Genomic DNA, 27,712 nt, shown 5'->3' with positions numbered 1-27,712 from the left:
CAATAGTGTATAATTTTTTCTTGATATGAAAAATGCCAATGAAACAATTACCTTGTTCCTTTAAGGTAGTATGCGCCTCAAAAGTGAAAGACTTAAACGTTTCAGTGCACAAAATTTTCTGAATATAACTTTCAACCATTCTCTTATCCAATCAATAATTAAAATCCGGGGTCACTGTGCAAAGTTTAGAACTAAGGAAAGAAATTACCCAAAATTTTGCAATACTGAAATTCAAAATGGCCACATCCCTGTGTTAACTGTAAGGGAAAAAACTGAAATTGATAATTTGAAAAAAAAAACTAAGATGGTGAAAATTTTTCTTTCTCCAAGAGCTTTAAAATGAGCCCCCACAAGTGGTAGATCAGAAAAGAGTTGTAGAAATTTGACAGCCTGAATATCTGTCCCCGAGGAGTGTTTTACCTTAATCAGAAAAGTATGTTATTATTTTGCTTAGTCATTGCTGAGCCTCAGATCAAATTCTTATATCAGCATTGTCACACATGACAGCCTTCAATATAAAATAGCCTTCAATATAAAATACTGCCAACTAGTCTTGACTCTTTGCTTTTATGTCGCAAGTGTAGAAATACTCTGACAGGATTCATGGTCCCTCCACAGGGACCGAGCCAGCTTGTCCAGGATTGAGGGGTCATTGAGAGTTTAAGTAACAAAATGTTTCATTTTGCGGTTAAAAGCAACAGTATCATCCATTGCGTTTGTGATGAAAAGAGCAGGAAATGTTCAAAAATTCAACGTGATTGAGATGGGGCATTGTTATGCACTGCGGGTCGTCGTCTGTGCGCACTGCCCATCTTGCAAAAGTAGCTTGACGGGTCAAATCTGATCCAAGAATATGATACAGAAATCAAGGCCTTCTTTGAATAAGATACTCATATGCGCAGAAAGGTATGAGACTGGTAAAGACTATTAAAAATAGCGTGAAATTGTTGTGTGGGCAGTGTTATCACATAACCCCATGCCCGTGTATTAGCTGTAATCCCTAGATACCTGACTAAAAAACATGCAGTTTCTGTCGTAATACAGATATGCCAGGAGCTAACTACATGCCCAATATATTTCCTGAAATTTTTACTCAAAATTAGCATTTATAATACATACGTGCTGTAAAGGAACCAAAGTTAGAAATATCCTCATTTTATGAAATTTCTACAGAAAATGATTCCCAGATAACATCTATATGACTGAAGGAAGACTTTGAAGAATTTCAATGAAAGGGTAACACTGGCGGTGCCCACTTAATAAAATAAAACCAGAATGTGTAATTCTCTACATTTGAGATTCTGAACACAAATTATAACCATAGATTTCTGGTAGCCAAGATAGAGATATAATATTTCATGTAAATAAAGGGGAGAAAAAAATGGAGAAGCTCCTTTAGCTATCATGATGGATGATATTGCAACTAAAAAGAGATCATTAAATTATCTGAGAGAAAAAAAAAATTGAAATGCTGATATTTTGCGAGAATGCTGATTTGAAAATGAGGAGAAGCGAGCACATGCCCAGAGCTTGAAATGTTAAAAGTGAGAGTGAAAGCCGTTTTGAAGAGACAGTGGAGCTCCTGTAGTGTTTTCAATCGTAACTGTCAGGGTTCGCTTGATGACATATCGCATTCCAAGCACAAAGACCTATTTTGATGTCTTGATGACACCAGGCAAATGATTAGTGCCTGGAGGGGAAGACCTCACTCACAATTTGATACTGAATGGCTGTAAACAGTAACAGACTGCACGGGATCCGGGGCTTTGCACGTACCAGTCCTCATCACTTGAGTGTGTTTTTCAAAAATGTGCTGTGTTTGATTTCTTTTTTTTTTTCATTTTTATTATATCGCACCAAATCTGATTTGTAATTTTTTTTACTGGGTGCTTGATACCATTGCCTGTCCATCGATGATTTATTACACTCCCGACTCCACCATCAGCAGCAAGATGGCATCACAAAGACTTTTAAAGCCTGAAGTGGCAGATATAATAGCAGTGCACTCACTCCGTGAACAGATTTCCTATTACAATATATGACGCAAAAAATATGGTCCTGCTGTATGAAAACTAAGGCTGCTCCACTGCAACCAGCACTGCTAGAACGAGATTACACTAACAATAAATACCAGGATTTCTGAAAAGTTCGTGGTGCCTTGTAATTTAGGCTACATTGTCATTTGCTGTCACAATGTGAAATAACACCAATTTACCAGGCTATTTGCATATATAGATATATATATATATATATATATATATATATATATATATATATATATATATATATATATATATATATATATATATATATATATATATATATGAAATTTATACTCCTCAAGCATTGGTCTAATTACTCTGCATATGTTACTAATTAATTAATGGACAACTATCTTTTTACCTATTTATAAAAATCTGATAAGAGGAATGGCTATCTGGTAAATAACACATGCAACATCACCATCATCAGGTTCAATGTACCCCTTCCCCAGTGTCAACATCACTGCTTCATTTCAAGATGACCTTCACAGCATTGCTGTTGAAGTATGCAAGTGTATGTACCTCATTAAAGTTCATTTTACACTGGCATCCAGTTGCTTTTGTTGAGGCTATCGAGCTGCATATATTCCACTGTCTCAACCTCCGGGCAGCTGGCCTGAAATTTATAGATTCCAGGACCTCGTTTATCCGTAGACCTCAATTACTAGCCAGGGTATGTCTCTCTTCTCTCTAGGCCAAAACCTGTTAAAAAGGCAAAGTTCTAAAAACGACCCTGGATCGTGACTTCAAAATTTAAAATGACTATGTCAGTTACAAAGTCGATACCGCCAGTTTTGAAAGTCAACATATTTTTAAACACTGTGAAGTACACATACAATTTCAATACACTGCAGCCATCATTTTTCTCCAAAGCAAAGCAATGAAATTGTTATGTTAACTGTCACAAGTTCAACGTCTTTGTACACGCAGGGTATACCGCTGTTTGCAGCAACTTGGCCATCATTGACTTTACATGACATTTACATGCATGCCACCGATATAAATTAATGGTCCTCCCATATTGCTATCATGAAAACTTGCCTATCTCCAAGCTATGTACTATTCTAGTAATCTTTACCAGTAATTTTTAAAACCGGATAAATACCACCCACACTGATTTTCCTTGCCTTATATTTCAGAACAGATTCCCCTATTGTTTAAACCCAAGCAAACGTCCACCTGTAAGCATGTGTAAAGTAAATCACACTCAAGGCTGATCAACAAAATGCTTGACATATTTTTAAAATGGACGCAAATCCTCTGCATATGCATCATTCGATATTTCACCTTCGTAGTACTCAAAACCTGAGTTTTTTTCAACTCCAAGCTCAAAACTAATGGCTTCAAGGCATGTCGTATGGGACATATTTACTATCTCCACTTCAGTAGCTTGCGGGGCCTTTTTCCTGCGTAATCTTGTACTTATCTACCTGCTCAGCACTTGTATTAAGTGGAGTCACATATTTAATTCATGTCAATCCATCATCGACGTGCATATATACTGGACGTAAAATCTTCAAGTTTTAATCCGAAACTGCAGTTTAATCTTTTGAGAGAAAATTGTGCAATCTAATCTTTGTCATTTGAAACTTGAAATGCAGTTTTTACAACATAACACTGAAAGCATATCACCTGCAACCAGAGCAGGGTACTTCACTTCATATAGAGTAATGTAGTGTTTTTGCCTTTTCATGAAAATACTGCCTGGTTTTTGTGTTGATACAGAATTTTTCAAATTTTCTCACAGTCTGCAGTCTTTGTTTTTGGAATAAAGGGGAATTACATCTGCTGACAATTTGTTTCCTTTTCATTTTTTAAAAAGATATTAATCACTGATTAGTTACTTCCGGAGCAGTAATTTTCCCCTTATTACAAAATTTTGCTTGCCTCTATGTATGTGCCAAAGCAGAAGACCACTCGTTTCTTTCACATTAAAAGGTATTAAAAAAAACACAAGTTGGCCATTCCTAAAATTACCTAGAATGATGTTGCTTGTGACAGAGCTGTAGCATATCTGAAGCATGCATCTCAAAGAATTCTGTTCAGTCATAAAATAAGTCATTTGCAAAATGTCATGTACAGTGACAATGAACAGTGTTTTCTGCAGGTTTCTCTCACGGGGGCAAATGTCCTCCCCTCTCAATGAAAAATGGGGGGCTTTGTTCCGAATGTGGGGGAACCATAATGAATTATGCATATTAAACTATGCAAATTAAGGTTTATCAAGATTTTCACACAGTAGGGTTGAAGTGTGGGTCAAATATTAAATTCAAAATAGTCTCCTCTTTTTTCTTCCTGTCTATGTAGGGTATGTTTATACCTTTACTTTATTCATATAAATAAGTTCATTCATAGTTTTGTATTAAACCTGGAGGTAAAGTCTGTGATGTTTAACACTTTGAGTGCTGAAATTTTTCCCACCAAAATTCCAGTGTACCCATCTTTATGAATATTTCTGTAATTTTTTGATAACTTTGGACCAAATGGACATAACATTTCAATGGCTGCAATTTTTGACCAAAAGTTTGGAAAAAAATCTGAAAAAACTTGTCTAGATCTGAAAAAAGTTGCTGGCTACGTCATATTTCATAAAGGCAACAAAAGTTGACTTTGGCGCTCAAAGGGTTAAATCATGGACACTTATCATGACACTGGATATCACTAGCAATATTGTGTGTAATCAATATTTCAAGATCTCATTGTTGTTGGGGGTGATATTGCACTGTGTTTGTGATTATTTTAAGGAGGATTTAGATTAGAAATGGGGGAATCATGCAATCGCGTATTTTGGAGAAAACACTGAATAAATGGCAGGGGAAACTGGCACCTGCTAAGGATGCAGTTTGTTTGGAAGTTGTAGCCCCACAGTGAGAGAGTGACTCGATGTGGTGTATCATTGACAGGACATCACAAAGGGAACATGTCTTTAACTGGGTGAGAAGATCTACTTAGCGATAGCACAAACTTCAAAGACCAAAAATGTCATATTTTCATTTTAAGTGTAAGGGACTTTTAAATAAATGTTACAGATAAATGTAGCTTTCAAGGCTTTCCTGATTAAAAAAAGGGTCATTTGCAACATATCATATAATGAACATTGCAACAATAAGCAATTTTATTTTCATTTCAAACTTCAAACTGTACAGCAAACTTCCAGTGATTTTATTTTGACATCTTTTGCTTTCAGTTCTACTTTTTTCTCTAAAGCTGTGATGGTTTCATTCAATTGTCTTTTGCAGGAAATACAGATTGTTGAAAAAAAAAGTTCATAGCTTACACTCACAACTATTTCAGTTCCGTACACGATACAATTTTATCTACTTCTGTGGCAACCATCACATGATTCACAAAATTACACACACATCCCCTCTCCTTTTATTTTGCTGAATCTTACAATTTATGGTAGGGCTCATGACCTCAGCAATCAGAATTTTTCCGGTGATATCATATGCAGTGTGTTACATGTGACATACACTATAACACTTCCTTGTCACAGCCATAGAAATATTTCATTTTCATGAATCTCAGAAAGATCTATGGTGCCCCCTTTTTTCCATTTGCCCTCGTATTTTTTTCTTGAAACAAAATGCCATTTTATACTGAAATATTCACTTTCAGCCTTCTTTCCATTACCTTACAATATCTTTCCAAAATTTCTGTTTCAGATCAGCCGCCCGTGTTCTTGAACTATTGCCTTCAAGGTATGCAGTAGCTAGCTTTTTGAACTGAATGATGTCAAAATGTCGATTTAAGCTCAAGGTGTTTTAGACATTCTCAAAGTTCACGATGAGTAAACCCTCAGATACAGGATATTTGTGAACCAGTTGCACAAACTCCAATTTTCAAATTTGCACATCTCTCCAGGCTGAAAAGTAAACACTGCTTCACCAGAAAAAATAACGGACAGCAAAGACAACCCAGTGCAACATCATTCAGAACACTGCTTGTTTAATATGCTTCTGCTTTACTATGTTGTTGAAATACCCGATTTGCTGCGTATATTGAGAGATGCTTGTTGATTTGACAATAATTGGATGAGTAAACCTTTGAATAACAATCTTTAGTACAATGCACTACCAGCTACATCTACCTGCTTCATGTACATTATACCTCGCAAACATTGTTTTCACATGGCGGACAGCAAAGAGGTGATTCTGCAACATCTATGCAGCAATTTACCCACAACAGTACTCAGCTGAGCACTGAATTCACCGGAATGCACATCCATGACTCAGGCAAGGAAAGGTGTTTGTTTGCGTGTCACCTGGTCAATGAACCCGACATTACCAGAAACCCGTGTCTCTGCCATAGGGGAGCACGCATATAACAAGATCTAGCTGCCATTCACTTCATAAGCTCACCTACATGTTGGCACATTGTTAATCTCTGTCCCACCAGGCACCCACCTATCACTGCATGTGGCAAGCAGCTGACATTTGAAGAGCCTTGCTCAAGGTCATAGCATCACGCTATGTCAGGACTCTCACTTTTTTGGTGTGCAATTCCCAAATTGCAAAATCTGTAGGGTCGTGCTGTTACCGTACCATGATGGCATGCTCATTTAGGCTTTTAATTAAGCTGTTTTGGTAGATTTTAATTGCAGCAATGGTACATATTTGGGATATGACGTCTGTTTGCAAAGCATCTGCCAGCAGCACAGATTATAATAATACACTGCAATGATGCACACCAACGGTAGTTAGTGCTAGGTAGTAATAGGAGAGGGTGTAACCATAGCGAATTGGCCAACATCTTTTCCCATTGTGCTTGTCATGCAAGGCCACCATCCGGATCAGCCACTGTTTACTGTCATTCAGGATTTGTCATTGTGAGTCAGTTATGAACATTTCTTTTTTTTTTCCCCCTCGGAATACAATTACCATCTCAGTGACAATACAGGCTTACCTGGATGTAGCAATATCGTCTAATGTTATTGTCCTCCCCCGCTGTCCTGAATGAGAAATCTGAAGCCGCTTCAGATAGACCAGTCAATAACTGTCTTGTTGGGACACTGAGAGCGAGGTCTGTTGTTATCGGGTAACCAATTAACTGCATTCTACATCAAGACCATGTATCGGGTATCGGATTGTGCAGAGAAGATAGTTTGGTTTAATTGTTACCTGTTGTCAAATAAAATAAAAGAAGCAAAAGACATTACTTAGCTAATGTGGTTTCATGCGTGATATCATATTACAACGATGTCTGCAGTCTAAGATGGTCATCTTGAATTTTTTTGCGGCAAATTTGTAATGTTACAGCATTTCAGTGAGAGTGATGTTATCAGGGCGTATGGTACCAGCTCAAAACAAATCCATTGTGGATGTGTGGCACATTTGAAATAACATTTGCTTTAGCTGATATATGCATAGATGAATTTTTAGTTTGGTTATTGGACAAGGCCATGGTACCAGTACAGCATATAGTAAATTCGTCTTTAAAATGTTGTAGACTCTATATAGAATCTGTATAGAATGTATTTGCACAGTGGAAATGTGATTTTGAATATGACAATAATTTTGAAATTTTTAGTTTACATTTCATTCCCTTCAATACAAACTTGAATCTGCAGGTTGGATAGATGTGTTACATTGCCTAGGTAAAATATGGTTGGAGTACCACAACAAAAACTATATAAAGTGTGGCACATATGCACATGGGAAATCTGACTTGTGATGCCCATGAAAGGGAATTCGATTGGATATGCGTGTCATGACAAATGAGGAAATACAATCAAATAGTATTGTGTATGCCTATACGAAGTGAAGCTAATTTACAATGGGAATATTTCCCGAACATGTGCCATGATATCCGACTTCCTGTGGGAAGTGCCAGCAAAAGTGAAATTATATCTGAATTGGAATATGTTAAAACAAAATAACATGTGATCATGAAAATGCTACCAGCAATGACATGAAAATCATGTGGGAAAATACCAGCACCGACTAATGTGACATAAAAGCTATAATACAAATAAATGATTATAATGCAACTTTTTACATCAGAAAGGTTATCTTTTCCTGTTGACTGAATCACTCAGGATTCCAAAGAAACCGGGCAGTCATACTCTACAGAAGTATTGCAATCACACTGGATGACTTCTACCAGAACGCTTCGATGTCTATGAGGCATTGCAGCTGATTACCAAACTGACAGAGGAAGAGGGAGATTTCCTTGACCCGACACCGAGGGAGTGTGGGACTTGAATATTAATAAGACACCAAGTGTCAAAAATTAACAAAGAATGATTTTATTTGCTCACAGGAATAACAAAGTTTTATGCACTGATTTGTAGATGCATTAATTTCTTGTGCCGATGCAAAACCCATATTCACACATATTTATTCATCATGGGCCTGAACATCAGGTAAACACATTTCTGCTCTCATTAGGGTCTAGCTTGTTGCCTCGAAAATGAAAGACTTCAAATTTTGCTCAAACTTTCTGAAAGGAAACTGTATATCATTCCCTATCCAAATCAAGAATAAAAATTTCAAAATCAAGAATAAAATTTTAAAATCAAGAATAAAAATCAGGGGTCACTGTGTTAAATTTTGTACTAGGGAAACAAAACAGCCAATATTTACCCACATTTTAAATGCAAAATAACCCCCGTCCCTGTGCTAACTCTATGAAAAAAATAACATTTTTTATCTTCACAAAAACTAACCCAGTAATAACTGTATTTACACCATGGTAGATCAGAATATATTATAGAATATCTGTCCTTGAGGTACATTTTACCTTAATGAAGACCTCCTGGGTAAAAGTTAGGAGACGGCATGTCCCAAGAGTTAGAATGGTGGACTTGTTGCCCTTTCTGAAGTTTTTTGTATTTGTGTACAGAAAGTCCTTCACACACAGTAAACCTCCTCTGAGATATACATGTAACTGGCTTGCTCTGATTATATGAGAACATGGAGGTTTCTGACAAACTGCATAATTTAGAACCTTGTGACATCAGAGCACATGAAATTCTGTCATGCTAATTACAATTTGCAGGTTTACTTCAGAATGATCAATGGAGGCGTTGGTAGATACACACATGCACTTCCACAGAACATAACCTATACATACATACATACATCAGTTTCTTTACAAAGGTCTAGAAACAAATAAATGATTTTGGAACCTTAGTACTATGTTGCTTGTGTCTTGTAGTATGTTCGATTTATTGCATTATTGGGAACCCTGGTAAGCATAGATAAATAAAGAGAAAATATACAAGCAGCGTAAAAACACAACACACACATAAAGGTTATGTTAACACAAACACACACACACACACTTATATACTTAATACATACATGTATGTTTACATACTTACATATAAATAAATAAATAGATATAGAAATAGAAATACATAATTTAGAACACCATGACATCAGAGCATATAAAATTCTGTCATGCTAACTGCAGTTTACAGCTTTACTTCAGAATGACTAACATCAATGGAGGCATTGGTAGATATAAACATGCCTGTACACAAAACACGACCGATTAAGTATATATACACACAATTTCCATGCAGCTAGTACAGTCCGAAATTTGGCATAAAACATCCCTCTAACCGCAAATATGGGAATTGTGTAAGACTGATTTCGGTAAGAAATGATTTCATAAGTGGTAACAGATACCCTGTGGGGTGTATGGTTGTTTCGATTGATGCAACACATCACTATGGCAACAAATATTGTATTATGAAGTATGATTTGGGTGAGGGTCGATTTCATGAACAGGGTATGTGGCTATTCTGTAAACAAAGCCATCAAAATACTTGTCTTAGGTGCTAGATCAAGCAGACTTAATGATGTCTTCACATATGAAACATTAAATGCAAATCTACTTCAAAAAAACGGCTAAAGAACACCCACATGCCCAGGGGCAGCACTCACCAGATAACAATTTGTCAAATATTAAGTGCCATATAAGCTGGTTGAGATAAAAAATTTACAGGACTGTTGGGAGGACCGAAAAGAATTTCAAATTTTGTATGTCCCATCGAGACCTTGGCAAATGATATAAATCTCCAATATTACAAAAGTAATTAAAGTATTGAGTCGATGTAAAATTTCAAAATTTTCCTTCATATGACATTGCAACAGCAGACAGCAAGAATCCAAAGATTATGAACATTGGCCGGTATCGCTGGAAAGGGAGCATGAGGGCGCTCTTCAATTTTGAAAATATAATCGGGTGACAAAGCGACAGTGGCATTGCCTTTGTCAATTGAAATGAAGACTGATTATAGCCAATAAGTGGGATATTGTTTCAATATCTGAAAGGTTAAAGTGGTAAAGTAATGAAGAAAACCCTCCTCTGGGAACATAAATCCTTGTGTGCATAAAGTCGAGTTTTTTTGGCATCTCACTGAACTTTGGTCCGAGTAATATTGATTGAACATGACCAAGGAGCTAATTCTCCACTTGCTGTGTATGAACCACGGTTACTTGGGGTCAGAGGTCGCAGGTAGAATGCACCCATGCATTTTAATCTATTAATTCAGTCTACCCACAGCGCTCTGATTAAGTAATGTACTACCTTGTTCTCCGAAGTGACAATTGCCAAAGATGAGGCGGGTCGTTGATCGGTTATCGCTGCCAAATGCCTCGTAAATTAACACATTGCCACGTCAATTGCACATTTCAATTATTTCCTTGGTTATCTAATAAAATGACATCACTTTTGTCTTGAATGCTGGTCGATACAAAGTTTTTTTCTTCTTGAATTTCAGCAAGTCAAGTGAGATGAGATCGCTCCGATGATTGGTGCTCATCACAAACGACCAAATTCAGCACTTTTGGATTCACAGTATTTTTTATTTCATAAAAAACTTAAACATTCCATAAATGGTCATGATATGATTTTTTTAAACATCATCCACTCTCAACAAGCGGATCGAGAAGGAAAATGACATCTAATCTTAATCAAACTAGATAATTATGCTTAGAGGCCTGCTGAAATAAGAAAAGTGAATATGGCCACTGAACCATGGCTATCCCGGAAGACAGCAATGTCGACTGCAAGAAAAGTCTATCTGCATTTCTTTATCCAAGAAAAACATGGCAATTCACCTGGACATCACATAATTCATTCAACTGACTCGTGGGAATTTCTTTCTGATCCCTTCTCCTTAAATGATAAGTTTGTACTTTTCATTTCAACAACAGCTTTCGACGTTTGCTTTCTGATTTCCCATGATCCGTAATATAGGGATTCAGTAAACTGAGCATAACAGATAGCCAATTATAGTATTTTTTCATGATAGGATTTTGATATGTGAAATTGCAGCTTTATCTGTTCAGAACAGAGAACATGTATCATCACGGATGCCTTGGAGGATATCCATAGCCCAATATGGTTTACTCTTAGTAATGATGTCATACAGTGCCATCATTAATATGCAAAAATTAAAAAAACATTTGTCTGAAATTTCAGGTATTACCCTTAGAAATAGCGAAATTGGCACTTTTTTATCACTAATGTTATGATGAATGGCGGCAAAAGTCACACATCGTCATGGAATCTAATCACAGGTTGGTTCATTGATAGCATTGATGTGAAAATGACAAAAATTTGTCCGATATTCCCCAAACATCAGTCTATGTCACACACATGATACCATTCATGTTGTGACAAGTCTGCAATCATGGTCACTGTTACATATCCATTTTATGGTTAAGTTTCCCACGAAACAATTATGGGACACCAGCATAAAGGACCTTTACATTTACAACCAACGGAACTTATAAAAACAATTCCATCAGCGCATTTCTGTTCATCAAATTCTCTGCAAATAGCGGATGCTCCGGGTGACTGCACATTTTGTCCAGGGACATGCAACTCGTTCCTAGTGATGCTCATTACGTTACGAGTGTTGGATATTCAAATTGCATCAATACTAATTTGATAAAACTGAGTAACTCATTAAACTGTCATGTCGATAGTACAAGTAACACATGTCTTCAGAATCATTCTGTTGATGATTTCCATAAAAAATGGCTGAACTATTTAGAATACTTGTCTGGAAATATTACTGTCTGTATTCAATTACTTTTGTAGTCCTTTAATTCAAGATATAATTTATGAATACATGACAACCCATCCTAGTACCCAGACACGTAAAAAAACATAAATGTTTTTCCCTCTCATGAATACATAACATCATTTACAAAACCTAAAATTGATGCAGTGTTTTTAATAGTGAAAGACCCTTGCTCTAACTTGGCTAAGTTGTTAAATTTTGCGGAAAAAGGTTCCCCCCATGATCCAGATAAAAATTTGCACTTTTCGAAACTCAATGAATTTATCTATGAAACCAGAAATAACATGTACTAACACTCGGAAGTAATATATTACTATAATCATATTAATTTTTATTTAATCTACAAAGATTACGAGGTGCTAGTTACAACAGGAAATGAGTGTAACGATAAAAATCAGTTCTAAGTGTCAACTCATCACACAACTGTGAATTCCAAAAAGACACTTTGTTTACTCCTCTGTGTTTCAATCAAACACACTATGTTCTGATCAAGTAACTTGCCAGTCTTATCATTAGCTGACCTGATAATAGTGGTACTTCAAAGCCTGAGACAGAGGTGAACCATATTTTGGCAATTACATTATCAGAGCAGAAATGCATGAAGCTATGTGCTGATTTAAATATATACTGTAAGTTTATATCTTTAGTACATGAAAAGAATATACATATATACTGTATGATATATATATATATATATATATATATACATACACATACACACAGACACATACACAATAAAGTATAATTAAGTTATATGAATATACTTAGACTATTATATATGCCTAGGTATATGTAGTATCAAACAGCAATTGTTGACTTAGTATCCTTATGAACAAGTTTTTACTGATTTAACATTTTCAAAGCAAATTTGCTCAGGCATAATTTGGTACAGTTGTGTACTTTTACTTTGACAGAGTAGCTCTCAATGGCTTTGAAACTGGATTTTGTGAGTTTTGAAATAGGGGATGGGACTACAATTTTTTCATGTCTTCTTGGTTTCACACTGTATATGCGTATATGCATGAGGATGGTGGAAATAGTGTGCAGAAATTGGTTATATAATGAATGACTTGATCCCACTTGCTACTAAACCATCATTAATGCAAATATGATTGCTTGATTTGTGCAATGTTTCTTTTCATACTTCAAACAGTACTTAACATTACTGTTTCTCACCTGACCTTTTCCTGCAAATTGGATTAACAATCATATTGTAGTGGACTACATCATGATCAAACCTTTATGGCTGGGCTATACGTTTATGGAGCTCAGTTGTACGGCTCACAAACCCTTTGAATGTCAGCCCTTCTGCATGTACATATATAGGGATCATCGGTTGATGTACATGCTCTATCAATTATTATTGATAAATGAATTCTAGTCTGGTCTAGAATTCAAATGTAAACAATAACAGTACATTTTTTCATATATAGTTGCTGTGTTGGCAAGCTATTAAACATCCTTTACCAAGTAGAATGAGAACTTGCAATTTATATACAATACAAAAAAAGTTAAAACATCAAAAGTAACAGCTGGTGTCCTGTAATGTTCATACCCCCATGGGTGCGTTTGGTGTACTTCAACCTATACTTGCAAATGACCAGACTATTTGTCTAGTGTGTGGTGAATTGAAATTTCCAAATGTCATATGTTGTGAAAAAAAATTTAAAACGGTTGTGGTGACAACTTTCAAAATCCAGTGGGAAGATTGCCAATTCATTCTTTGGCACACAACATTTAAAATTATGTGTGTGATGACAATCACATTAAAAATTGAAAAAAATTATTTACCAAAATTAATTTTGGCTCATAATATTAATAAAACACTAGTAACAACCTGACACACTTCCTTTTTTATAAGATGTTGAACATCGATTGATGCAATGATGAATCCTTCAAGTGTACATTTCCAGCTTGAATGCACCTCATCCATTTCACATCTCATCCCTGCCATACGGAATTTGAATACATTTCACATAAGATGTTATTAATCACTTTGATATCAGCAGAACATCTGGGAAAAATTTTTTATCAATGCCTTCAGGAAGTTCGGTAATTTGAAGCCAGTCATTTTGTAGATTTACAAATTGGACTGTCAAAGTTAAATCAATGAATAAATGTCTGAATAAGTGTCTCCGGCAATTTTAACAGAGCAGCGGCTGATCTTAAATGACTAGTATTTTTTCCATGTCTTGCTTCAATCCATTTGAGAGGAACAAGATCATTATCAAGCTTCTGGAGCTGGCACCATGTCGCCATTAATCTGCAGAGATCATCAAAAGATATAAAAATCAATAAAATGATTTTTTTTCAAAAAAAAAAGGGAGGTGAATATCTTATCAAGTGTCGTACTTGCCACCCACATAAGGTCACACAGACACATATGTTGCAACATCCTGGCAACCTCTCTGGCTCGCCTGCCTTTGTTTACTATTTTTAACCGTTATAGGTAGGTGGACGGTCTGTTTTCCCAGACACTGTTGCCAGCCATACAGCTGATGTGTTAGTCAGTTGTTTAATAATAGCATGTTGAATGGCGCATACAGTATTTTTAGTAACTGGTACGGATAATGGCACAAATGAATAGCTTGTTGAAATAAAATCAATTTGCAGATTTGTAGCATTTCTAATTGTTGCTGCAATTTTATCCGCTTGGAGGAAGGCTGAGGAGTATGAACAGGCATATTAAAGTAAAACATGCAAGCTGGCTGCTCTTGGGAAAATTTCACATCAATCTTTAGTCACCATGTAACTGGTTTACATTGTGTTAATATTGTTAACAATAGTACGGGAACGGAACAAAACAAGAAAATTAAAACAGTGTGTGTCCAACAAATTTCTTTGCGCTATTTCCACTGTTCAATGTTTTCTGCTTGACCAGAACTACATTCTGGTCGATCACGTGATCAAGATAAGGGATAACATTTGTCAATGATCACTAAAACATGTCAGTATAACTTGTATGAAAGTTTGTGATAGGCAGACACGCTGTTTCAGAAGCAAAGTCAAAAGACGTTTACAAAAATTAGATATTGATAAAGATAGTGACTTGAAATCAATGTTTTGTGATGTTAATGCAATGAATGACTTGCAAGTTTACCAACCACCCACATGATATTCCAAAAGCATCTACATTTGATATTTCATCAACAATACGTAGCAAATTCATGGGTCACATACTGTGTCAAACAAAAGAAAGCACTAAAACGAACACTAGGTGGCCCATTTATAGTAGCCGCTGTTTTAGTTCCCATTAGCAATTAACTAAATTTGAAAATGAGATATTGCTTTGATGCATGCACAGATGCTTGAAAACCAGCGGCTTATGTAATGATCAGCTGGCCATAACAACTGAAATCATGAAATACAATAGATTAGGAAACCAACTAACTGCTTCTTGCACTATTCTTTTAGCAATGATAATTTAAAACAGTACCGCATGATCCATTCATACCACATCAAGGTCAGTTATTGCAGGGTACACGTACAGAGATTGAATCTAGGCTGAGCTTTCACAGGCATGATGGGTAATTTTTACAGAGGCAAAGCGAGCCGATAAAAGTTATTTGCTTTAGACATGTAATTCCATTGACAGCATGTTATTTACAGTCCCCTGTTTACACTTGTGTTTATTTTTGCTGCTAACTTGCCTGCGGCGGATGAAAGAAAAGCAAAGCTCGTTATTTATAGATGATGGATTTTGTGTTTGAATTCAATCATTTTGATACGTTTTCTTTTGATAGCTACTTGTTGGTTGAATGAATGACCTGTGCGAGACATTTTTTGTTTTACAATCATAAGTCTGCATTCGGAGCACACAGCTAACCAGTCTTGCAAAAAAAATAACAAGTTTTGGGAAAACCATTAACATACTCGCTTATCACACTTGACAAAAAAACAGCACAAAATATACCTATGATAATATCAGTTCTTGCTAACATATTTTCCTGATTCTGAGATCATGTCTAGTTAACATTATCTATAGTTTGAGTAAATACATTGCCAAGAATTACCATTCTGAGAAAATTTGATTCAAACATAGAGAGTATAGGGCCCCCTCTACTGTCAATGATTCAAATGATCTATTTTTTGAGACATGACTGTTTCCTCCACAGCACAGAATGAAATCATCTCCTTGACACTTCGCTCGCTATCCTTTTTTTATGATCAGGTAAGATTTTAAAGTATTCACAGGAACATTCAACTACCCACTGATGATCAATTTGTTGCATCAGTGTCAAACTAACATTTATCAGTGAAATCCATTTTCATCAGAAAATGGCTTAAAATGACTTGTTCAATTGGCTAAAATCTACATGAAGACAAGTTTTTTTGTGTGACACCATTATTCTATCATGTTTCATCTATGTATTAAACTGCTACTGTTGAAAAATTATAATTGCATGTTCTACACTCAGGTACAGGAAAAAAAGCAAGCCAGAGGAAATTATTGCACAGAATTAAACCAAGTGGAAACGTCAATTGTCTGGGTATTGGACATTGGCAAACAAGTGATATAGGGCTACTGTGTGTGTACATCTGACCACAGCTTGGTTAATAAAGAGTCATGGACCAGTAATTGTACCATAAGTGGTGTGGATGGGTGTTCAGTATTGTGCATGTGTTCTTATATTGCATGGACATCTAACATGTCAATGGTTGTAAAGTGAAATGCACACAGATACATGCTTCCATCTCACCTCTCCTAAATTAATTGACCTTTAATTCATCTCTGAGCAGTTTCATTGCCACTTTAATCACACATAGCTTGTGTGTTAAACAGAATCACCCTGCAAAGTTACAAACAAAGGCATTTCCTTGTATCAAAATGGTGGCGCTGTTTGCTGTCGCTGTTGAGAATAGACACATCATTGTTCGAAGACAAGGACTTGAAGTGTGCCAAACGCACATCGTATCATGGCAACAGAGGAAATTGTTTCAGGGCTACTTGAGATGGAATGTTGCTTGGCTTGAAAGTTATAGGCTATCTTGAATTAATGAACAAAATTTCTCAAAAATCAATGGAAAAAATAGATCAATTATGAAATACACGTCTGACTTGCCAAACCAATGGTTATCAAACATGAATTTTGATCTAAATTCATCTCTATAAATAGGAATTTGTGTGTGCTTCCTAGAAGCCTACAGTGTACAGTGAGGAAATATGAGTGAGCAGTTCACTTTGATAGTGATGTGATGTGAGCGATGACAAATTTGAGAAGTTTCCGTGAGTACGTTTTTGAAGGCAGAAAAAGATGACGTGACCAACTACACGCAAATGTCACAGGATATTAGAAATCTCTCAGTGCATTATCATGCCAGGGCCTGATCACTTATTCAAATTGGAATTCTCCAGCCTTATGGTTGTAAAGGCTGTGAAAGTGAGCCCTCTACAGATATATGTTACAGAATTTACATTTTTGTTTTCATTTTGAGAGTACGCCTCATGGTGGCACACTTGGATTGATTGCACAACATGACACGCTGCATTAGGATCAGACATGGCTTGTTATGGTAATCAGTTGAATTGCTGCACATTTTCTGTCCATGCAATTATTTTTTCTTTCCAAACATTTGAGAAACAAAGACTACCATAATATCTTGTTTAGTCACTACTGGAACCAATACAGCACAGAATTTAGCCATTTGTTATGAAAAATTTTGACTTTCAATCAAAATTTTTTGAATTCCTTGAGAAATTTTGAATAAAAAAAAAAGGTTCAGACAACTCAGAATTCTAGTTGATTGGCTGCTAATGATAAATTTCCTGTCACATGAAACGGCCGTCCACCCCTTGGTTATCAAGATCATGAATCTCATGGTAAGAAAACGCTGCATTTACCGCGCTGGAATCACTGACATCTATGCCGCGTCATAGTCAAGTAACTGTCAAATAAAAGACAAAAGACGTCAGCAGACTTGTTAAATTGCTGTACGCCTGATAATTATTCTGTTTGAATTTCCTTTTGAAATATTGAAGACAGGGGAAGTTGTGAAACCGGTCATAAATATGACATTAGAGAATGATTACATATTTCCAGGCAACTTGGTTTTTTTTTCTCCCTCTTTCTCTCTTCTGACGTCGACTCTCCTTTGAGATTAATTGCTACATATTCTATCATCAACGAGGCAAGAGACCGACAGCTGTCACCCTGTGTAAAACAAAATGCTTTAACGTTCTCATTTGGAGCTGCAAATGCCAGCCACCATAAAAGTCTTGATGCTTTTAACGTCTGCGTAAGATCAATCACGGGTTGTCTGTCGGAAAAACAAAGGTGACAGTGAAGAGTGTAAATTTTTCTCCCTGCAAATTGACTCTCAGTGAGTATTTTTTTTTTCTTCGCTGAGCGCGTGGATCTGAAGTGGTCGCTAAAACGAAAGAAACGATCGCTTGCATGCAGCACTCTTTTGGGGATATCAAGATCGGGGAAACGTCACTGACAATTGGTGTTCATGGGCATCTTCGCGCGAGTCGTCCGAAATACGCACATTCATGGCATCTTTGGTAATCAGAGGTGAGACTTTTAGATATCGCGGGTGCGATTTTTTTTTCCGCGAGGCAAGGATTACAGGATCTGAAATGACACAGAAAAAGCCGTAATAAGTCTTATCAATAAAGCCATCATGTACTCTTGGCCATTTTTTTTACCTCGGCAAATCAGCAGAATGTTGCCCGCCTGAGTAGACTAATCAAAACTGGGTCTGCTCGATGTCTCCCAATTATCTGGGGATATGCAGATTGACATAATGTTTGCTGCGATTTTTTTTTGTGTGTGTGTGCCTCTCGTGTTGTCCCCATTGGCTCATTTCAATTTCAGAGAATAACCCATATGGCACGTTGGTAATGCGGAGGGCAGAGAGGGTAAGGTGAGCTAAGTCGCTGGATGAATTTCCCGACGCTTTTTCATCTTCTCTTGAATTCCACTGTGTCATTCAGTTCTCACTTTAACACTCTTTTTTTTTCTTTGTTTCTCCTTCCGTGGCAAAGGAGTGGGATAATGGAGAACAGAACGGACAAGGTGACTCTTGTAGACATGTCTATCTATACCAGAATGACAGGTCTCCAGAGTGGCCCATGCCTCCCTCCCCCACCCCATGGGTGCCATTATTAATTTTACGCTATGTTCAATCAAGGGTTGAGCTTCTAAATTATTATGTTTTCAACACACTCAGCTGTCAGGGGCTATTTAGCCAAATGTGTACTTTATGCATGATTGCTGGTGAGATTTTTTCCCTCGTTTCTTGGCCTGCAAAGAGTGTCATGCATTAATTCGCATCCTGACACATCTCTTGTGTCCTCAGCGATGAAAATGCCATGTCTTCTATTTTTGCATTGTTCCAACAGCTGATTGTATGTCAAGTTTTTTGTTTCATTGATAATGAAGGACAAGGTTTTTTCCATGATTTCCGTGCAAATTCTGACTTTGCTGATTTAGTTACCACAGTTATGGCTTAAAATTTACTGATTTGTGGAAAAACACTCGTATCATTTTTATCCTTTTGCATTCCCTTTCTTTGTGTGTAGCTTTGTCATGTTCAGACTTAATTCTGACACAGGTTTTTTGGTTTTCAATCTCAAAAGTAATTTGCCCCTTCTGGTAACAACCGGAAACAAGGAATGAAGAGAGTTCAGGGTGGATTTAAATGAACTTTACAGTCAACCAGAAGGGGCTTCCAATAGCTCTTATAGGGTAGATCGGTAAACTCCTAGTCTAAAGGAAAAATGATTTTCAGTCACATAAAATCTTTTTATGGAATAGGAAAACAGTGCTTTTGGGCTGTAATAGGATCTATTATCATGGCTGAGTGGCAGAGGTTGTACTATGAGGCTGCAATTTTATATTGCTCTCTCCCTACCTCAAATTTTCCTGACTGAAAGATCAGAGTAAAATCGGCAGAGAATTGCCCGTAATTGTGATCATTGCAAGTTCCCGTCTGAAACCACAGACAAGCAGGTTCTGCTTCTGAGATCAGAATTACTGGTATTACCCAATTTTCTGGAGTTTAATATTAGTTTCTGCCTCTGTGTCTGTCTGTCTGTCTGTCTATCTGTCTCTGGAGTCTGTCTTCCACATGTCTGTCTGCCTGTCTATATGCCTGTGAAAATCAGTCACTTTAAATTTGTCTGTCTTGTTCCCAATGTCTGTCAGTCAATCTCTTTTGTCTAAATCCCAGTCTCTCCCTCCCTCTTGCTTTATTAAGGCAACCGTACGGCTTCTGAAAGTTAAGCAATAATGTTCCATTGAGAAATTTTGCTGAAATCATCAACTAAACTTCAACGATGAAAAAAGGCTATTTACACCACATAAAATGCTTCATAGCTTTCAAAGTATGATCACGGCTGTGTCAAGAAATAAATATTCTGTGGCTGATTGAACATTTAAATGGATGATACGTCTCATGGAAATTTCCATTAAAAATTGATAAATCGTGCTTTACTCTCAGAACTGGGGCACCAAATTCACATTTACAATTTCATATTATTACATATTAAGGTTTTGATGAATTTTCTCATATCAGAACAATATAATTTTATACCAGGGACAAATTCATCCTCTGATATTTGATCAAGGATGTCCTGATCACCAGTGTATAGATCCAGAACCTGAAAAAAAACGAAGTGGGTTTAGGTTGAGGGTGGGGATGATGAGGTGGTGACGGAAGGGATGAGCCCATCTAGGTGACAAGACTTTATTTACGGTACAAAATAGGCTGTGTCCTCTGACATCAGGGGGAGGACAAAAGGGCTATGATCACCTTCGTGACAGAAGGACATTATTTACATCAGCTGAAGGTTTGAAACACTTCACTGGCTTGAGTATGAAAGAGACATATACTGAAGTCGCTGTATAGTAGGTAACCGGTGTCATCTGCCACAGGCACCTGTTTGGATGAAGGGCAGGAAAAGAGAAGACTTTCAATGCGTTATTGTCAGCGTTTGGGAAATGACTGTCTGGGAGAAGGACTGATTGTGCGGTGTCAACTCAGTGTAGCCTGTAAACACTTCAATCAATAGGGTCTCATCACACCGCTGAGTCTCTCAGAACTGGCAACCCCGCCGTGCGGACACAATGCTGTTCCCGAGCCTCTCAGTGTGAGCAGGACAATGCGTCTTCTCTCAAAAAAACACTGCTCAGGTCCTTTTCACTGGCAGATTCTATAGGCCTTCTTAGCAGCTATACCGATAATTGTACATCGCCAATTGTGGAGGTAAGGACCACATGGCGAGCACAGTATACAGCTATTCGGAAGGAGTAGTGAAACGGACTCCGACCACACAGTCAGATGCGTCAGGCTCATACGCTCTGGCAGTTCAGGGAAAGTCCATACATGAAAAAGGGACAAAAAATATAATACCTAAATAATGAAACAATACACTGGCAGCCACAACGACTACAGACCCAGTGAATGGCTGTCAATAAGACGGGTTGAAGAACGAGACAGTAATTACAATTGTCAGATTACGTTCCCTGGCCTGACTGTGGTACTGACGTAAGTGTCCCTCACGTCGGGCAGCTACCTGTATTTTACTTCAGCCTGTGAACAGGACAGAGAGAAAACCGAAGGTACCAGGAAAGAGAGAGAGAACGGGCAGTAGTGATGTAGAGCATTGCCATCACTGCATGGCCGTATTCTCACTGTGGCCACATATTCTGTATCATTTTGAAAAAGTAGTGCGGCACAGAGAGCGAACACAGGACGCGGAAAGGATATCAATCGTTATAAATGAACACTTCACATGCCGACTCATCATCATCGCTGACGACCGTACAAAAATATGAATAATAATGCGCCAGAGTCTTCTGCATAATTATGTATCGTCAGCAGACAGAATGTCAGCATTTCCCTCTGACTTCACCTGTCAATCATTTAAATTGACTGCAATTTTAATGCTCACTTGATGAGAAATGTATTCACTGGGATCCTCTTGCGCAAATCGTGTTTAGTGACATTTGCTTTTAAGCCACACAATCATGTCAACTGACAGGCACTTGAATGTACGGCTTTCACGAAATAAGCGACACACTAATTTCCCATTGTGGCGACCATAATATGAAACTGCTCCCGAGCCAGCTGCTGCGAAAGGAAAAAAATGACAAAATTTACACGCAGCAATGCCAAAGCCGACACTTAGAGACTCATAAATTACAATATTTACCCTCGCTCTTGTGCTTCACAGACACAAGAAAAGGGCACCTGCCTCAAAGACCTACGGCTATCATTCTTCCTGCCCTTGAACAAGAACTACATATGCGCGACTTTAATTGGGGAGAGACACATTCAAATGCTCCCCGAGGTTGGAAAATACGCTCAGTATTCAATTCAAACATGGAAGGAAAACGCCAATTAATGGTAACATTTTTCGTCACTTCAGCATCTTGTTCTCTAATGAACGGTTTGCCAGTATCTCTCGAACTGAATGTGCTTTTCAAGTCTACATGCCGGAGAGACATCAACGGGGAATATTGATCACCAGTTTTGGAATATATCAAGTGATTTACCTGATGGACAAGTTCTGTTTCCTATCCATATCTTTCAGCCGAGTCCCCCCTCTAATAAAAGCCCAAAAACCTAATCACTGATAATTACAAACATAAGAGCAGTTGAGAGCGCGGGGAGAAAAAAAAGACTGGCAGAAGCAGTGGTTCCTGTCTGTGTGTAATGTAGGTGGGTTTTGGGGTTCCTTGCAGTCACTTTTTTTGGTGATAGATATCTGTAAATCTTTCAAAAGGCCCAATAATTGGCAGTAGGGCCATTTCTATTGGCCATAATGAGTACTAAGCCTTATCTATTGCGGCCAATCTGTCATTTTTGCCCGGTAATAGCGTTTGAATGCTAGCCATTGTGCATATGCCAGTAGATTTGAGGTGGATGAATTCTTGCACATAAGTCTCCGTTTATACAAGAAGCGATCTATACCTCACAAAGCATAATTACTTCTCAAAGGGGCTTGTCATAATACACGACCTATCCCTAATGATGGCATTGTCACTGATGGGGTATAGTTTACTGCACACAGCACCAGTTTCAAAGATTCAGCTTGTTTGTAATGCATATTGTCTTTGGCGCCCGTATTCAGCCTGATGGATAAAAGGCACCTATAATAGGATTAGAGCGCAGATCTTCCTGCAAAAAAGCACCGGGCAACTGCTTCTGTGGAGGGCCGGCAAAACAGCCATTCTTACTCCGGAGTACTCCCCTGGTGGAGTGGCCACTTCAATACAAGGGAGCCATACACTTGACCATTGTTACGGCAATGCATGGTCCCTCATCACAAGTCCCCCTAGAAATATAAACATACTTGGGGGGGAGAGAGTCTGCAGATAGGACCAGAAAAATTAGTGTGGGGTACTTGAGACGTACAATGAGCCAATTATTTCTGGTTGACAAGGACCTTTCACTTTGATAGAGTTGACTTGCCTCCCTTTACCCCATTGTTGTCTTTAGCAGATATAGATACACACAGTTTGATGGGCAAGCCCCGGCACAATGCAAAGTAGAGACAATACAGGCTAGACAGAGTGGAGTCATTAGTCAATGAAAAATTCATCCCGAGTAAGTGGACTCCTAAAGACATCATTTGAGCTAACAAGCAGGCCATTGATGTCTTTCATCTCCATAACAAAATCACTGCAGGACTGACATGTAAGTAGCCCAGTAGCGATCTATCCATAGACAACCTAAAGACTAAAGCTATTAGCTAACTCAGTGTTTTCTTTTTTTTTTCTCCCCCCCCCCCCCCCACCTTTTTTTTTCATCAACTTTGTTTTCTTTCTGTTCATACTGCATCTCTATTTCTGTCTGGTGTTGGTTACAGTAATAACTCCACGGTTGTACACTACCCGAGAGCACTGGCCAATCGCACCCCACATCTGCTTCCCCCCCCCCTCCCCCAATGCCCTCCCCTCCCCGTCTTGAAAAAAATAAAACAGTTATCACCCCCACCCAAATGACTGGCTTTTCTTTTCATCTTGCTTTTGACTTCTTTCCAGGAAGCTGTAATTAGTAAGAGATACATGGCGCAAGTTTTCTGTCAATATTCTGTTGCAACCAGTAATTAGCAATGGACACAATACAAGGGAGAGTTTATCTTGGAGATTAAGAAAGTCCTACTTGTACGGCTAAGCTGGTTACTTCCACTATTGTCCCCTATTGATGGTTATAGCAACCGTGCAATGATTACTGATCCCAGCTGAGAAAATACACATTCAAAGTTAGTCCACTTGTCTCCAGACAGCCATCTCCTTGACATGACCACTGCCTTGTGAAAAAAAAATGACAAACTTCTGCGTCCGAAAGACACATCTTTTCCTCCAGCAATAGCCAGCCACAAAGGCTACAAAAACAGTGTACTAAAAATAAGCGAGAATCGGATTCGCCTTTCGGGGGTTTTGAAAATGTGAGAATTTATGAGGAACAAGTCCGTGATGAGACAATTTCCTGGCATGACTCCACCGCATTTCTGGTGAATTTAGGAGGCGATGAATCCAGTGCACCACACCAGCAGGACACCCTATCGGCGGCGGAGTCATTAGCCATATCAAAAGTTCCACTGTTCCAATTGTCCATTAATTTGAGGGCAATGAAATCAGATCTTTCCATTACCTCACACAGCTGATTTATGTTTTCAGACAATAAAACCCATCAATCAATCTCGGAATTTTCCAACACCACAAAGAAGGAGACTTTATAGTCACTGAAGTCTCTGTTTAGTGTAGTTTTCGGTTGGCTTTTGTACTTCAGCTGTTGACTGGACACATTTCTAGACCAGGCCAATGAAGCTTGCTTTACAAAACTGAGAACCTGATGAATTTGACGAATAGTGAAGAATACTTGTTTGAAACAGTTAGACAAGAAAAACAAATACTTGTAAATGTATTTCAATAATTGCTGAGAACTCCTGCACTGTGTTTGATCAGCAAAAAATGTTTGAAACATTGGTGCTTGATATTGAATGCTGCAGTTGGACAATAAAAGCTCAAGGAAATTTGTCCGTGGAGCCGAGGTAGGTTCTCTGTATGCAGACTTCATTTTTTGTACACTCACCCCTCCTCTCTAGAACACTTGGAACATGTCTAGTCTGTGATGTAACATATAGAATGTACATTGCAAAATAATGTACCTTTGCCAAGCAAAGCAAAGGTACTCGCTCAATTCAACAGCTAACACAGTGTTTCCAACCGAAACCTGAAATATCTTGTCACAACAAATGAACACTTTTTTCCTTCGTGAATTTTTTGCTGAATGAACTTCTTGACCGATTCACCAATTGTTGATTCAGTCACCAATGAATTGACAAGGAAGTCTTTATTCCAACCTCAGGGTAGAAAAGAAAAAGAGAGAAAGTTCTCTGGTTTCTTTAGAAAGACTTATTAACTGTTTGTTGTAAGGCTTAGTAACTTGGGAAGTTTCAAATTAAAACAAAACTACTCCCTTTTGACGTAAACACTGACCACATCCTGAATGTAAAAAGATCCGGTCAATTAAAGATAGTCCGAGTAAGCTGATTACGGATACTAGCATCGGCAGAAGACACTGGAATGTCACTCTTTAATCTAGCGGAATTCTATTTGAGAGCAGAGCTTTCAAATCAAGCAATACCAGACGCAAGGAACACTGAGAGGATTAAATATTCATTGACGATAGCGCAGCCGAACAATAATTCATGAGCACGTTACGGGTAGTCTCACTCACATGAAAGTTTTACCAGCACTTTTGTTGCTTCGTTGTTCATTCCTGATGCATCTGCCGCCAGAAGCTGCAATTCTCTTCTCCAAGCATGCTAGATTGAATCCATGAAGTGAATCTTTCGCAGCATCAGAACTGTACAGTGTATACTTTATGGAAAATTAATTGCGATGAGTCAATCACGAAATGTGACACCAGCAGAGATGTAATGGACACACAGGTGCTAAAACCATGCCTTATCTGTCTCTTTTTGTTTTTTTTCACAGAGATACCTGGTAGCTATTACACAGTTGTTGTCATGTACATGCTAATTACAAAGTCATTAGTATCGTAAACCTTCAAAACAAAAGGGACAGTTTTAATGATGCCTCATTCATTTAAAGAAAACAACACCTAGTCCTTTCATGGGCTGACAATATTTGTTGGCCCTGCTAAAGCTCACATTAACACTCTATTAACATGAACCAGTGTTGGCTACAAGCCCCACTGCATTGAAGATCAGCCTCTTTTAGATGTGAATTAACCTGAAAAAACTAAAACTTGTAATTCTTCCTTGTTTTTCCACCTGCAGAATCTTTGAACTTGGCCGAACCCAACACCAAAGTGATAGTCACTGAGCAAACCGTGAAAGAAATGGTCAAGTGGATAACATTTTTGAACTATTTTTCAGTGTTGCAAAATAGTGATCTGAACAAACATTGCCATTGTTAATACTCCCCGCCTGATTCTTTTGAATAACTCAACCGGAAACTTAAGTATGGTAAAAGATTTTGTAAAATTTCACTTTACTGGACTTTTCTCTCTCTCTTTCACTCTCCCCGAAAGGCACACTGCACCCTTCGCATCCTGGGTAAAGTTTCCTGAAGTCTTTTTCAAAGAACACTTCACTGGTGGGGTGTAAATGTCCGCTAAAGTAAACAATCCATGGGTTGCTTTCACTGGCAACACAATGAAGTTGGCTACTGCAAATGATTTCACAGCTTTGTGTCCTTCCTCGGTGTTTGCCAGAACAAGTAGACGGAATGTAAAGCTCTTTAGCTAAAACAAATTCGGAGCAACACAGATGTTCATACACTCTGTCACTTTGATTTCTCATTTCTAATTTCCTCACATGCTGAGATTTGTCCCCCCAACCCTGAGGTGAAACTCTTACCAAAGCCGCAAAGTGAAAAGCTTGGCGGGCCTTTTATACACCCGTAATTTTTTTTTTCTTCGTTTAATGCAAGGCCAAAGCAATCCACGACAATTGGGGCATTTTCTCTGCACCCCCTCTCTCATTTGATATCGAATGACAATGGCCGGGGATTACTAACTTAAGTGATCTAGGCAATTGATAGCTAATGTACTAGTTGTTACTCTCAATATGGTGGGAGGAGCCAAAAGCCATCACCAGTTGCCTGTTTAGTGACCTTTTGATGGGGCCATGATTGGCTCCCTCCGGTAGGATGGGCTGGTGGGGATACCCCACCTGTTTTGCCCGCCTTGGATTATTCCTTTACCCCGCCTCCGTTATCATCTGCGACAACAAGGGAGGTGATCCTGCCCAACAGGGATTGGTGAAACCCACCTTCAGTGTCAGGAATTTTTTCCTCGGTTTCCTTTTAAAATGAGACGTCCTCCCGTCGCGCGGTGTCCTTGGGTCTGGAATCAATAATCTACTTGCTTGCGACCACACCGAATGCACTTTCTTTTTTTTTCTTCCTTCCTTCCTTCCTTCCTATCTCTCACCCCTACCGGTGCCATCACCGTAATCTTCCATAAGTTGTCCCAACTCCGGTAGCATCTACCGCCAGATGAGACTCCGCATTGCTTTTACTTCTGGCGTTCTCCGATCCCTGAATAACAAGCAGAAATCAAGTTTGTGAAAAGGTTGCCGTAATGAGGCATGAGAGCCAATATTATTTGTCAAGCGTGCTCATCAGATCATCGCCTCTGAGAA

At 38.1% G+C, this 27,712-nt stretch overlaps 1 protein-coding gene across 5 annotated transcripts in view; it reads right to left on the bottom strand.

Moving 5' to 3' along the window:
* LOC139149616 (B-cell lymphoma/leukemia 11A-like) overlaps positions 1-27,712 on the bottom strand; it is a 79,158-nt gene that overhangs the window by 41,054 nt on the left and 10,392 nt on the right. For 3 of the 5 annotated variants that reach the window (XM_070721449.1, XM_070721450.1, XM_070721451.1), the window contains 2 exons: positions 27,341-27,608; positions 6,948-7,162 (listed from right to left, as the gene is read on the bottom strand). The gene's annotated coding sequence lies outside the window, so the exon portion shown is untranslated. Of the gene's footprint in view, positions 1-6,947; positions 7,163-25,779; positions 25,961-27,340; positions 27,609-27,712 lie in introns of those variants that run through there. The other 2 variants (XM_070721454.1, XM_070721453.1) reach the window with 2 other exon arrangements.

The sequence above is a fragment of the Ptychodera flava genome, chromosome 14 (genome assembly GCF_041260155.1).
Source record: "Ptychodera flava strain L36383 chromosome 14, AS_Pfla_20210202, whole genome shotgun sequence".
Taxonomy (NCBI): Eukaryota; Metazoa; Hemichordata; class Enteropneusta; family Ptychoderidae; genus Ptychodera; species Ptychodera flava.
The sequence above is the reverse complement of the archived record's forward strand: the minus strand, read 5'-3'. Positions and strand labels throughout refer to the sequence as shown.